We start from the raw sequence: 16,061 nt of genomic DNA, 5'->3' as shown, positions 1-16,061 counted from the left end.
TGGCATGGTTTTTGTGCTTCCAAGGGGCTTTTCATCTGAGTCATCATCCAGAAATTGAAGCATAAAATAGCATAATAGCAGCACGTCGCCTCAACAACAGAAAGCTCTAAAGAAACAGTCATTGATGCTTGAAAGCACTGGACTGACTCTGTACAAGAAAGGTTTCACACATAAGTAGGCTTCCTTCTTTCAATTCAACTTAGGAAGTCACTATTACCAACCTTAACTAAGAAAAAAAGTTACATAACACCACTTAACATCAGATGTAGGCCTACAACTCATGTGTAAGTCAACTTTGATGCTGTCGCCCGTCTAGTTTATGATATCACAGGAACATGGTGGCTAGCCAAATTCTGTACACATAAAAGTTACGTTTTTATCAAAGAAAGTGAATATAGTTCAAGTTAATCTACATTATATCATGCTTGATAAAAATTATTTTGTAGTGAAGCAAATACTACATAAATACACATGTAATTTCTACATTCATTTAGTTAAGGCAAGAATAAAAATGTTAGTTAAAATGTTAGTTCTCAATTTAAAATTGTAGAAATTAAAGTTGGAACTTATAAGTATAGTTTACGTAGAACCATTTGTAGTAAATATCAAAGTTATGATCCCATATTTCCCATCATGCACTGGGGCACGAATAATAAAAAATGTAGTTTTTTCACAGTTTTCGAGTTGTATTTACACTGGTTCATGGTTGATTTTGTCATTAGGTTTAGTAACATACTGTTTTGTGACATCTGAACTTTATTTTCTACTCAAAATTGACCTCAAAGTGAGTCATGTTCCATACATGCTAGGGCTGTCACTTTTAGTTCGAAAATCGATTGCACAATCGATCGGACCAACCAAAAAAAGTTTCAAAAATGAAATATTAACCAAATATGTACACTATTAATTTTAAAATATTTAAACAATTAAAAAATATACATGTAAAAAAACTCACAAACAAGCAGAAAAAGACAATAAAGTATTCCGAAAGTGCAGTATGCGTTACGAAAGCTAGACAGAAAATACCAGTTTTTTTAATAGCCTATAAGACCCAGTGACGTCGAAAGCATGCTGGGTTCACACCAATCGCATATAGAGTATCTGGCGCAAATTATTTCAATGTTAAGTCGATGTAAAGATGCGTTTACACACGTCTGGAGGTCTCGTGGTGCGATAGATGCGAAATCGCCTCATTCGCGCATCTAGTTACAGGAGATTCTGAGATATGAAAAGGACCATTGCAAGCTGACAGAGACCGGCTTTTGTGATGGAAAATTGGCAGTAATACCCCCACCTTGCGCAGCTGTACCTGAGTTTCCCTGGGACATCAGTGTGGTCGGAGCACGTCTTCTTTTTGAACAGTTGTTTGAAATGTATTGAATCATTATTTTAAATAATCTTGGAGATTTTTGAACTGCCTAAATCATAAATGCAGCCAGATTGAAGCCTGCAGTGATGTTTTTCTTTTGTTATGGCAGCCGTCCCCTCTGCATATATATTTTTTCGAGAATGTTGCACTCCTGTTGCTGTTTTTTATTCTGCACGAAACTTCATGCCAATAAATAAGAAATATTGCTGACTTGTGTGTTTCCAGCGCTCTCTTTACGTTCGTCCATTATCTGACGTTGAAAAAGGAAACATCTTTTTTTTTTGACATGGAAAATCGATTTTACAATCGATTCAATGAACACTTATGTCTTAAAAATCGAAAATGATTTTTTTCACGAAACTGACAGCCCTAATACATTCATGGAATATTAATTAACAGGACTCACTCCCGCATTTGAATGTGGTTGTCAATCCTGAAACTCGCAGTGTCTGTGTGGCCAAAATGACTATGACTTAATAAATAAATAAACAAATACTTGCATTAAGTTTTTTTCTTGTGTTGAAGTTACAGTTGACTTAAAACTATTCTACTGAATACCAAATAAGTGTACACACACACACACACACACACACACACACACACACAAACAAGTCAATTTAAAATTAAATACATGTGAAGAGGCAATTTTGTTAAACCAGCTGTCCCTTCCGATACTGCATGACGTTCGAAGCTTCAATCGTCATCATGGTATTGTCATTTCAGTATGTGGGATTACAAATTTAAGAATATGTTTAAAATATGCTGATTCTATGTTCTGTCATAGCATCACATTAAAAAACAAGGTTATGTGTATTATAAAGGGAAGATTAGCATCACATGCTAATATTTTGTTACCCTCTGTTTCGACAGGGAAGTTTAGCATAAAGTTATTGGTGCATCCTCTGCTTTGACAGGGAAAGTTAACAGTTTTTATGTGTTAACAAGTTTATCCTGTGCTTGCCAGGGAAGTGTTAGAAGTTTCCCGTTGTGTCAGAAAGACTTTACAAAATGTTGAGAAGGAATTCTAAGCTGATTCCAACAACTAAGAAAGTTGGACTAGCTACTCCTTCATGGACAGACAATGAGTTCAAATCATTGTTAGGAGAGCACATGGACTCAGTAGTGACAGAGTCGGTCATATTGGACTTGATAATGAAATTTGGTATTGATTCAGAAAAAGTTTGGTCAACTGAAGAATCAAAAAACGTACTAGGATCATGTATTCGCAAGAACAATCTGAAAGGCATTATCTGCTGCCATTGATAATTTGGTTTAGCGCTAGCTACACCACAATCTCAGCATAACTCAGAGCTAGAGGAACAAAACAAAGAGCTCAGAGCTAGAGAATCCTCTTTGACAAAGAAATTGAACCACAACAAAGCTGCAGCAAAAACTAATGTGGAAGATGTTCCTGACTTACAAGCGTTTTTTGAAACAGATGTAGCCATCCAATCAGTAACTGATGTGCCTGTAGATTCAATAAACGTATGTGGCGCTAGGAGAAGATTTCAATGAACTGAGGGAATTACAAGTACAAACTGTTGCCAAACCACTAAGACTTAAAGACATATAGAGACTATCCCAGAGCTTATCCTCTGCACGCACAGATTTGACTGAATTCAGAAGAGCATTGATCAGCAAAATGCGTCTCTATGACATGTCATTAGCAGAAGTCACACAGTTGTCACAAATTCGGGTCAACACAGAGAATCGACAGAAATGTAAAAGTCCTAAAAGAGATGGCAGTTGTCATAACTGTGGTAAAACAGGACACTGGATAAATGAGTGTAGGAAAAGCAAGAAGACAATAGGAGAAAATTAACAGCTTTACTCAGCACCTACTAAGTGTACTTACCACTCTGAAGCAGCCCCTTCCCTCTTCACCTAACTGTTGGAGCAGCTTGCTCAGTGTTTAGAGCAGTGAGTGTTTAACTTCCCTGGTAATGTACAACAAAGATGAAAGATTCATTGTAAATAGAACTACAGGAAGGTTACTGTCACTTCCTCCCATCGAGAGAACACTTGTTAAGTACACTCACAGTCTTCAAAGCTATACTATAGCACACTCCAGTCACTCACCTATCCTTTTTGGGTTATGATATGTGTTATGACTGATGTTCCATTAGAGAATTGGGATGTTGTACAGTAAAGTTTGCACACCAACTACAGGGACAGACTTGGACAGACGCAGACCAGTGAGGAGCCCAGGAAGGAACCGAAGTACAACAAGCCTCAGGGACCAACTCTGTGGTGAAGAATTCCTCATAAGTTTACCCAATCTGCAGATTTATCCCCACCTCACTGGTCCATAGGTGTCCAATTTTTAAAACTAAATTGAGAAAAACAATAGCATATGCCATGTCATCTTCATATGTGGCACCCTGGTGTAAAGCATCACTTCCATGACATCCATGAACAAGCTACATGAGGACAAAGAGTCATTTGAGATAATCTGTGTGGGAAATGGACCACAGAAATCAGACTTCACAGCTGTTCAGGCGCCATTGACTTCTGGACTACCACTCTTATGCTACATGGTTTTCGGTGTCATCATATAGTTTCCACGTTACCATCCATATCGTATGTGTCGACAGATATGGTTCTAAAAGGAACTAGTATACCTAAGTAAATCTAGAACAAGACACTGAATAAGTTATATGTGCATGTCACCTTTTCAAGCTATATGACTGCAATATGAGACTTTTGTTAACAAACATATGCCATAGAATGGGCTAATGAAGGTTTAAGTTTGTATTATGTGAGAGTTATTAGGACTCTCAAAGGGGGGACTGTAGGATTACAAATTTAAGAATATGTTTAAAATATGCTGATCCTATGTTCTGACATAGCCTCACATGAAAAACTAAGGTTATGTACATTGTGTATTACATTTTGAGGTAACGTTTATGACATTCTAAGAAGATCAAGTCAGGCAGCCCAGGTGTATGAGACATTAACCTTCTGTCTTCATGCACTTCCTTACTTTAGGGCAGGGTCCCAAGTTTAAGGAAGCTCAATGCACAGATGTTCCTTTGTCTCTATGATAATGTGAAGGTATGGTGATACTGTCAGCAACTCCACCCAGATCAGTCAGCAACCGCAAAAAGACAAAGAATTGTTACTCACTCAGTTGTGTCTTAAGTCATTCTATGAACTGATTAATTCCCCTGCTTGCATTGCTACTTATCTGAAATATCTGCCGATAAAGACTTGGTGTAAAAGTTAACTCTGAGTCATCCTCTTCTGTTCATGTGACATTAATCAGCTAGTCTTAAGTATTTTAGATATTAACATATTTCTACATTGATCATCAGATGTATGATACTGATTTAATGCAAATATCACCATCTGGTGTGTTTTTGGAGAACAGCAGTTAAACAGCATCAGTACAATGCAGAACGATGCAAAGCCATTGTTCACCCTCTGTATTTGTAGAAGTATGGGACTGTTCTGCAGATGAAAGTTGTTACACATAATGATGACACTTAAATACATCCCCAGCATCACCTCTGTAGATGACAGTTCTTCTAGAGGTGAGCAGCTTTATAATAATGACAACACTGTAAAGTACAATATGGTTTATTTATGGAAAACATAAAATTGTGTGACAAAATCAACATACACCGACAACAACAATATAACAATAATATAATTATGTAAACGACTGTTGATATTCGTTTATTAAACTTAAAGCATTAGCTAATATACAGAGTAATATACAGAGCTATAAAACCTATGGAAACAATGCATTCTATACTTTAGCATTTAGCATTATTCTTATGTATTTGACAAACAAGGTGGAATATACCTTATGTTGATGGAAAGTATCAAATAATATCATAAACTGACACTTGACGTCATGATTTCACTCATACGTGCTGAAGGGGAAACAGGAAATGTACATCACATACAGGCCCGTTGCGACAAGGCAGGCAAACCAAGCAATTGCCTGGGGCCCCGAGCTGGCCTGGGGCCCCAAGACAACGACTGGTTAAGAATAAAATGCAACGACACTGTTTGAGCGCACCTTTGATTGTCAATGCAGTAACGTGCAATGACACTGTTATCGTGCCTCTCTGTAGTCGCGGACAGCAGCCAGCCAACCACGAGATCTCTGCAACCGGCAAAATGCAAAACTTCCTCGGCAGTCATGAAGCGGAATTATGCTTCAGGAAGCCAGAAGAAAAAAGGAAGAGGAGGATAAGAAAAAAAAAACAAGATAGTGGTAAGTGATAAATTACACTGGATATAATAGCTCTACCTTGTCAGTCTTGTACAAATGGTGTAATTTTGCAGCAAGTAGGCTAGCAAAAATATGTTTATGTTAGCTACCTGCCTGACTACAAATGCTGCTTGTAACGAACAGTTAGTGCAATTTTTTTTTTTCGAAAGGAAGGAATATGGTTACTGTAACATGTTTTTTAATGGGATAAGGAAGACGCAGAACAGAAATCGCTTACTGCAAGGAGTCAGCGGTGTTTTGATTTGAGGGCGAGGGCAAATGTAAAGAGAACGTCGTGTGTCGATTTTGAATGAATGAATTAAAAATAGGTCATTGCACTTACATCAAATCACAATATGTACTAATATCTGTAAATATTAAGCCGGAACAGTCTATTTAAATATTAATCCTGCATGTTCTGCTCGTCTCTGTTAATGAATGGAGCAGAAGCGCGACTTCCTTTACACTTTACACTGCTGTCTCACTAAAGACGTGAACACATGAACAACATCTCCAGAACTGCTCTGACAGTCACTTCATGAGCATTTGACCGTTTGATTTGAATAAATGGTACGTCAACCCGTCAAAATAAAAGTCCTGTTTTAGACAAGTATTTGCCAGAGATGTATTACTATTGTTCAGCAGAACATAGCCTACTGCTAAAAAAAATCTAACTTTTTTTTTAAGGTTTAATCACACAAAATTTCTTCCATGTTTTCTTTTTAACAGTAAATCCCCTTTGTTTACCAAAAAGTTAAGTTTGCTTAATTTTCAATAATTTAAATATAAATTAAATTAATGTTTTGTGTTTAATGTTTAATGTGCATCTCAGAAAATGCTTTATTTAAAGGGGGGGTGAAATGCTCGTTTTCTTTATATTTATAAGAGGAAGTCATGGGGAAGTCGTGGCCTAATGGTTAGAGGGTTGGACTCCCAATCGAAAGGTTGTGAGTTCTAGTGGTGTGTGCTCACAGTGTGTGTGTGTTCACTGCTCTGTGTGTGTGCACTTCGGATGGGTTAAATGCAGAGCACAAATTCTGAGTATGGGTCACCATACTTGGCTGAATGTCACTTCACTTTCACTTAAAAAGAGAAAGATAGTCTGTACTGATTTTTCCCGGAAAAACACGAGCGCCTTGAGGCGTGACGTGTGGGCGGAGCTAAAGAATCACGAGCACCAGTAGGCTTTTGTGTTGATAGCGTTTTGAAGCTGTGACACAGATCCAGAGGCTGAAATTTAACAAGAGCAGCATCAGCAAAGGCTTCTCTATGTGGTATGTACTGAAACTGTATAAATTTGCTTAGCGGTTTTGGAAAATGACTAAGTTCCACTTTATGTTGTCTTTTTTTTTTCTTTTTTTTAAGCTGTAAGTTACATGTGGAAAGTGCAGTTTGATGACAACATCGCATGTTGTTTACTTGATGTGCTTACACACCGATAGCTAAGTTAACAACGCAGAGATATTTCAAGCCGTTTCACTTACCGCCTGCGGTTCCAACACACGATCGTGACCCTTTTTAGTTGCGACTGCATTATCCTTAAGAAATAAACGATATGCAAATCCGGCGTCAAACTGGGCCTTGTTTGTAAAACAAGCATCTTCGAAATGCAGGGAACAAACAAAAACACTTGCACAACTCCGTTGATGCTCTGTAAAAATAAACTCCATCCCCTGGTCCCTTAATGCTGTTTTTTTTTTTTTTTTTTTTTGGTAATCTGTGCAGGGTTGTCTTGCACTGGCAACCGAAAACACACTTCTTTTGTGACATTTCGCGACGCTCTCACTCTGATCAGTGTAGTCTGTTGTGCTCTCAGTGCTCTGCTATACGTGAGCGTGCGCTCTTCCGGCAGAAGTGCCCTCAGAACCCATATAAGGAAATTCCGTTCCATCTAACGTCACACAGAGCCATACTCGGAAAAAAACTTACCGAAACTTGTGACAAACCGAAAGAGGTTTTTTTGGAACAAAAATACTCCTTCAAACGTACAAGTTAATTTTTGAAACTTTGTCCATGTTTAGCATGGGAATCCAACTCTTTAACAGTGTAAAAAACTCAGTATGCATGAAATAGCATTTCACCCCCCCTTTAAAACCCCAATTGAATGGCACTTAAATGCACTTAATTCATCTGTCTACTTTATTGTCATTGTTCACAGTACAATATATAATTATAGCTGATATCCTGCACAGCCCAGAGTTTAAACTGATAAGTGTGTGCTGTCATATTATTGCAAATCACTATTGAATTCCCACCAAACTATTTTTTCAAGCAGTATTTTGCACTGTAAACCTTTTTTTTTTTATATAAAGTGTGGGTGAACTTTAACTGTATGGCTATGCTGTGGTGCCTGAAGGCTTTGCGTGCGTGCAGGGGTCGGGGGCCTCTATGTCCATTTTGCTTGGGGCCCCCAAATTCCTTCAAACGGCCCTGATCACATACGCCTACGTCAATCTGAGGCAGCCCATATGTTGAAAAGTTTGTGAACTGATTGGTAGATGTAGAACCAATCATAGAATAACACCAGAAAAAGGCAGTGTTATTTTTTTATTATTATTATTAAATTACGCATTTGGTGCATTTTCACAGAACCTTACAACCCAGATGAATATCACCCCATCAAAGGACCAGGAAATTAATATATTCCTATTCAATATTTTAATTATTATTATTATTATTATTATTATTATTATTATTATTATTATTATTATTATTATTATTATTATTTTCCTTTTTTTTTCTCTTTATTTTCATATTTACAGTTTGATTATCCCAGGATTGTGTAATGGCACCAGTCTCTTTGGATTTTGCATGCAGGTTTGCATAAATATATAGAGAGCGTAAATTTTCTAATAATTTAACACTGTATGCATATATAAGATGAGCGATACACCCTTTAAAATGTGTTTTTTATTGCCAAGATGATACAAATTAATCAGTTTCTAAAACAAAATAATAAAATAATAAAAGCATTTCAGTGTTCAACTGTTGAGTGTTAAATAAAATCATTGTGCAGTTTCTCAGCATGTTTCTGGAGATTAAAGTTCAAAGATGTTAATCTAGTAGCAGGACCGGATGTAACTCTTCACCTTCAAACTAACAATTACAACTGATCTGATGTACGCTCACCTCAACATGTTTGTCCAAATCAAACCACATTTCTGTAGAAACCCAACCACAGCAGGTTTCAGTTTGAACCTTAGTAAAACTGGCACTTTAGAGCGTACATGCTGTTAGCTCTGTATTTATTTATTTATTTATTTAAAATCATTTACATGTGACGTTTAAGAAATTCAAATGCAATCAGATAACATTCATTTCATATTATGGTGCTTGGAACATGTTACTGGATATTTTTTTCATGATTATTCAGTAATTTGTAAATGTAGAACCCCCCCCCCCAACCCTGTATGCAAATGCAGTGTATGAACTAGGAGGGTCAGACTGAACATAGGAGGATTCACATATAGCTTCAGTGTTTTCAGAGAATAGTTTTATTATCAGACACCGAACAACTGAAGAAAATGTTTCACATGTTTGTTTTGTTCTTTTTGTGCTGCTTGAGTCTGACTGGTAAGTTATACAAATATTTTATACAGTTATACAAATATATATATATATATATATATATATATATATATATAATATATATATAAACTTATATGCACTCTTTAGGTATATAAAAAAATAAGGTACACAAGTGCACATTTTAAAAGGGTAGTGCTAACTCTGGTACTTTGTTTTCCTGACAGCATACTGTTCAATTTAGATATTTTTGCTGTACCAAAGAATTCATGAATATTGTGAAATCACTTCAGTCTCTATTTCAGAATTTTAAAATACAATTTCCAGGTTTTGAAAGCACAGGAAAACACTAAATTTAAACATCTGTGTTTTTTGTTTGTTTGTTTGTTTGTTTGCTCTGCACTGAGGCTCAAAAAGTCAAAACTTTTCATTGATTTGCTTTCAAATATCAGGCCATTTTTATGTTCTTTTTAAGATAAATTTAAATATACTTCTTATCTAATCATAGACATGTACAAAAGTTATGGAAATGTACGACTCAAAATGCGTAGGGACCCTGAATCAGTCTGAATTAGTCTAAAGCTGAAAGTGTAATTTATTTATTTTTAAAGGTTTTGAAAATATCCCGCACAATTTGACTTGTACTTTCAATTTGCAATAATTATCAAGTATTTGTTGTTAATACATTACATAAATTTAAACACAGATTTTCCTCTACAGCAAATAACTTTTAAACAAATGAAAGATTAAGGATCTTTCTCTCTCTCTCTCTCTCTCTCTCTCTCTTTATATATATATATATATATATATATATATATATATATATATATATATATATATATATATATATATATATATATATATATATAATTTGTTTATTTATTTTACACATAAGACATATTTACAGGAAATCCATAAACAATGTTTTATTTTAGAATTATCTCTGTAACAGTGGCAGTTTATAAAGGCAGATGTTATTTTACACATTTATTTTCTTCATATCTGCGATAGCTACCTATGTCAGATAGAAACTTTCTAGTAGTTAGTCAAAGAGGAATAATTTACATTACTGATGTTTAATTACAATTGCAAATCCATGGCGGACAAAATTAACTGTAGAATAATGTATTAATCACATTATCCAAGGGTAGAATTATTAACAAATGAGGCGTTATCTGTACACAAACAACCCTAAACATTTGTCTGTTCTTAACACCTTGACTGTCATCTCCCAGTTTATTTTAAATCTCAACATTCATTTAGTTTGCCTTTCTGTTGTTGTTTTGGATGTTCTGAAGTTCACATATAAACAATCAAATCTTCAGTACAGCTGATTTGAGGCTCTATAAATCACCAGATGTATTAAATTGTAAATTCTGTTCTCCAGGTGTGTTTGGTGCTGAAACAAATGAAATACAGTCAGTGTCAGTGATGGAGGGAGATTCTGTCACTTTATACATCGATGTTACTGGAATACAGAAAGATGAAAATATGCTGTGGAAATATGGAGCTGAAGAGTGCATTATAGCTGAAATCATTATAAAGTATGAAATGTTCTACACATATAATGGTACTGACGGGAGATTCAGAGACAGACTGAAGCTGGATCAAACTGGATCTCTGATCATCACAAACATCTCAACTGAACACACTGGAGATTATCAACTAGAGATAAGTGGAGTGAGAAAACAAACATTCAGTGTGTCTGTCTATGGTGAGTAAATAATTTTGTCATCATGTTGTTTTATTTTATTGGAACTATCTACATTTTAAAGTGATTTAAGATTTTGGTAAGTGACAAAACACTCACACACTCACAACTGTCATTCTGTAACAAACTCCACCGGAGGTGAGCTTGATAAACCCCAGTGCAGTTTATTGACATGAAAACAAATAAAATGTTAAAGTGGAAAACTAAACTTAAAACATGACCTGACTTGAAAATATCCATAAACATAGACTTAAGCATAAACCTCAGCATTGACCTAGACATGCACTCATTAAACAGTGGGTAACCCCGAGTACTAGATGAGAGACAATGGAAACATGAGAGAGAGAGAGAGAGAGAGAGAGAGAGAGAGAGAGAGTAATGATTAATGACTAACAAATAACAACAGTGAACAATCAAACAATGAACCAATCAGAAAATAACACATATACGGGGGAGCACATGGCAGGCCAACATGAGGTACAAGGAAATACATGACAGGAAACATTTTACAAAGTAAAACACATAAGACAAAAAGTTAACCAAAACCCAAATCAACGTGACACATTAGTGCAGAGTATTAGTTAACAATTAATAATGGCACTCATCCATTGACTGTGAAATAAATGCATGATGGATAATTTTCTTACAAATAAATGTCAACAACGGAATGATGTTAACATCCCAGTCATTCACTGCTCTTGGCTCAATGTGAATTCACATCATAAAGTTGTCTTTAACTAAGAAACTGTAAGAAATGTAATCATTTACTATTGCAATTATTCTGAAGTCACCATAATGGCGATTAGTGTTGCTCTGGATCTTGGGCCTTATATGTTCATATTCAAATTTCTATTGTATTTCATTGCTGTTTTATACGCCATCTAGCATGGATATGAAAACCATTAAAGGGATATAAGCATTTGTGCTTTAATTGGGGTTCATCATATTTAGTATAAATGTATTTCCAAGAGCAATGTTTTTTTTTTAGATATGCTAAATGTGTGTGGTTGATTAATATGCATATCTTAGTCACACCTAAATAAACAACCAATACAATTAAATTAAGCATCATATTTATAGTCTGTTTATAGAATGATTATAAGCTGGAGTGTTATGCAGTTGGTTATGCAGGAGAAAATGGTCTATTGTTTGTATCTCTGGAGTATATGCTGTCTTAACTATGGATGAGAAAGTTAAGGTTAAATAGCAATCACATTTAATAGGGTTACTATGTTTCTTAGCTGCAGAAATATAATGACACGATAATTTACTTTCAAGGGAAATGCTTAACATGTAGATGCAGCATCAGAACTAGATGTGTTGAGATTAATAGTTTATACCATAGACATCATATAGGTAGACGCCCCATCGAACGCTACTGCCTATTGGCACTAACGAGCCGTGGAGCCGCCATCTTGGATCGGTCGCCAGCTCCACTCAGTGTAACTTGTTTGCCAGGTGCAATGAGCTGTCAGCGCATTAAATTAATCATATCTCACTGAATTCCTAACTGATTTTGACGCGGATTTTTTTGCTGCAAAGGTCATTCATGCAGTTATGATATAGGACACACGATTCGGCGTATTTTAATATTCATAATAGGCTTTACAGTTTACATATTCTATTCTGATAGAAGATATAAATTACCAGACGCCCAAAATATAAATATGTGAGGTAGAATATTCTCTCTCTCTCTCTCTCTCTCACACACACACACACACTCTTCTCCCTCCCTCTCCATCACACACACACACACACACACTCTCTCTCTCTTCTGTGACTGTTGACACCTGAGGAGCTTGTATTGCTGAAGCTTGGCGGATCACCCTCTCTGCAGCTCTCAGCACCTTATAATAAGAATACAAATAATGCATATTTATTAGCGCTTTACACTGTACTCAAATACACTATACAGAACAGAGAAAATATGAACAAAGCAACCTTAATATACATTACTTGCTGATATCACGTGCGCAAACACAAATAACAGTTATTATGTTCTGTCGAACAATGTATGTACTCAGATTGGATTGTGTTGGTATTAACACTTAACGTTACCTAACGCTAAAAGTAAGTTTCGTGCATCTAACAAGTGTTTTTTCGAACTTCTTTCTGATCTGAATAGTAATAGTAAGTTATGTGAGAAACACTTGAGTTGAGATACATAGTCTAACTAATGTAAGGACAAACTACAACCAATAGTACAATAGTAATTTTAAATGTTAAATCTTATTTGTGAAAAATAATCCCGAGCCGTACTTGCGATGCTCCGCCGATAAGAACAGGAAAATGCTGCACAGTGCTCTGGCATCTTAACTGCTGCTACGCAACGAAACTAGGACTACGACCGGTTCAAGATGGCGGCCGCAAATCTCGTCGCCCAGCGGCCAATAGGGCGTCTACTTATATGATGTCTATGGTTTATACTATTATAAACTATTATAACATACTGATGCTTTTCTGACGTCATTTGTCCCATAAATTTGTCGCATACGTCTCTAGACAAGGTAGCCAAGGCACATATAGGAAGGCACATATGGTCCCATTACATACTGTCACAATAACCTTTTTTTAATAGTGGCTGAGTGCATTAAACCAAGCATTTTTTGAAGATTGATCTGTATTCTTCTTTTTCTCCGATGTTTTCAGCTCATCTGCCTGTTCCTGTCATCAGCCGAGACTGTTCTTCTTCATCCTCTTCATCCTCATCATCGCAGCAGAGTTGTTCACTGCTGTGTTCAGTGGTGAATGTGGGTAATGTGACTCTCTCCTGGTACAAAGGAAACAGTTTATTGTCCAGCATCAGTGTGTCTGATCTCAGCATCAGTCTCTCTCTACCTCTGGAGGTGGAATATCAGGATAAAAACAGCTACAGCTGTGTGCTCAACAATCCCATCAGCAACCAGACTCAACACCTGGACATCACTACACTCTGTTACACATGTTCAGGTACAGCAGAGATGATATTAGTTGATGTCGGTGCTGATATTAACGTTTATTGACTGATCTGATCTCAGTTTGGTGTTTTTATTCCTCAGACTCTGTCCACTGCTGTGGTTCTACTGAAGCTGTGATCCGATTGGTCCTCTCTGCTCTGGTGGGCGTGGCTACTGTCAATCTTCTGGTTTATGATATCAGATCCAGAAGAGCTGAATAAGATCAGGCACAGATTCACACATCAGGCAAATGATTGATGTAATTTCTGACAAACTGATTTTGCATGTTTAGAAATATTCGTGCGATTTAATAATTTGCATGTTCATTTATTTCAGGAAGTATTGAAATCTAAAGCCGAACACAAACCATCAAAGGCTCTTGAAGTGTTTTCTGTTCAGAATAAAAATCCAGTTTTAAAATGCTTTTTTTATATATCCCTCATATACATAAAACGAATGAATATAGATATCTCTTTACAGCTGTTGTCTATTTGTCATGTGTAATTGCTTGCCTTTATCAATAAAGTTCTTATTCACTCGAATGTAGGGGAATGTACAGTTAAAATCCAAGTAACAGATATGATGAATGAAGACCAGGAGTCAGAGATGCATTTAATTAAATAAAAATTTACTGAAGAACAAGGTTTGCAGTTTCATCAGCAGAAGTCAGTTTCAGTACTCTCGATGGAGTTCGCAGGCCGCTCTGCATACAATTCAAAATAAACAACAATTATACCCTGGCAGAGGATACCAATAGCCTTAATGTGCAAAATTCTGATTGGTTCCAAAACCTGGATAAACTCTCCCAAGACGTATATATCTGATAAGCTGGACATTGGCAGTTGAATGTTTGTCCTGGGACTGTCTGAGCTTCTCCCTGTACAGACAGATACTAAGACACATACGCAGAAAACTCATCAGAACTTCAAGGCCACATGGCCCTAGCTAGAATTATATCAGTTTGGTTCATTTCACACACACACTATGAAGTCATCATCTTAGAAAGAAGAAGTACAGCATAAAACAGGATTCTTTAATATCTCATAAGTGCACATAAGGTTACACATTTCACTCTTGCCATAACTTGATTAATAGTCAAACAAGAAATAATGTAATAATATAATTAATATCAATACGAAGGATATGGCATCTCGGCATCCAATCCTTCACTGAGCTTAAAGAGCTTAAAAACTCCTCCTCTGAGATGCAAAGATAATGTCTTTAAGTCTCTGTAGTCTGATTTGCGTCTGTGTTTCATAAGTTGCTCAGTCTGAATCAGTATGTTATCAGGAGTGATCTGCCCAGTTTCCTCTGACACTAGCTCTGTCTGATTGCTTGGCTGTTCAGCTGGGGAACAAAGCTCATTTCCGCTCTACACAAAACCAGCTTTAAAGTTAGCAATGACACTTTTTAACAAAAAGGTCTTAAATATATATGCTATGTATGTATGCAGTGATCCTGCAGTTAAGCATTGCTATTGTCACTAGATGTTTCCAGCTCTACTGTATCACATTCTAAAAACTGTACTTTTATGTATCTTTTAAATTAAAGGTAATATCCTGTCTTTCTGTCAATGTCTGGGAGTCATTTTGAATGATGGTTAATAATTATTTCTAAAAGTAGCAATGATGCTAATCTTTTTTTTTTTTTTTTTTTTTCAGTAGCATAACAATGCTGCTATCCAATATATGGCGTGGGTCTTGTGCTTCCAAGGGACTTTTCATCCGATTCATCATCTAGAAAATAAAACCATAAAACAGCATAATAGCAGCACGTCCCCTCAACAACAGAAAGCTCTGAAGAAACAGTCATTGACTGTACAAGAAAGTTTACACACCGATAAGTAGGCTTTCTTCTTTCAGTCCTATTCAGGAAGTCTCTATTTCCTATCTTTACTAAGAAAAAAGTTACATAACAACACTTAACATCTGATGTTGGCCTACAACTCATGTGTAAGTCAACTTTGATGTTGTCGCCCGTCGAGTTTATGACATCACATTACATGGCGGCTAACAGCCAGATCATGTACACATAAACATTAAAGGTGCACTGTGTAATTTTTAGCAGCGTCTAGCGGTGAGGTTGCAAATTGCAACAAACAGCTCAGTCTCCTGCACATCCCCTCCCTTTAGAGAAGGAATCACAGGTAAAGATGTCCTCAGTAAAGACAGCAGAGAGGAATGAGATTTCTTTATAAAGGTAAATCTAGGAATTATATTTACTTAATTATTCAATAAATCAATGTTATTGTGAATGTTAATGCACTTGTTCAGTATTGTGTCAGTGTTTTATTCACAA

The 16,061-nt window shown here is 36.1% G+C and overlaps 1 long non-coding RNA gene across 1 annotated transcript; it reads right to left on the bottom strand.

Annotated features, from left to right (window-relative positions):
• Positions 1-15,400: 15,400 nt before the first annotated feature.
• On the bottom strand, positions 15,401-15,777 carry LOC113077364 (uncharacterized). The gene is made up of 2 exons (XR_003281313.1): positions 15,601-15,777; positions 15,401-15,499 (listed from the first exon to the last, which is right to left on the bottom strand). It is a non-coding gene; the product is annotated as an uncharacterized LOC113077364 (long non-coding RNA).
• Positions 15,778-16,061: the final 284 nt, after the last annotated feature.

Source organism: Carassius auratus, unplaced genomic scaffold (genome assembly GCF_003368295.1).
Source record: "Carassius auratus strain Wakin unplaced genomic scaffold, ASM336829v1 scaf_tig00022400, whole genome shotgun sequence".
Lineage (NCBI taxonomy): Eukaryota > Metazoa > Chordata > Actinopteri > Cypriniformes > Cyprinidae > Carassius > Carassius auratus.
Note: the sequence above shows the minus strand (reverse complement) of the source record. Positions and strands in the feature narration are given on the sequence as shown.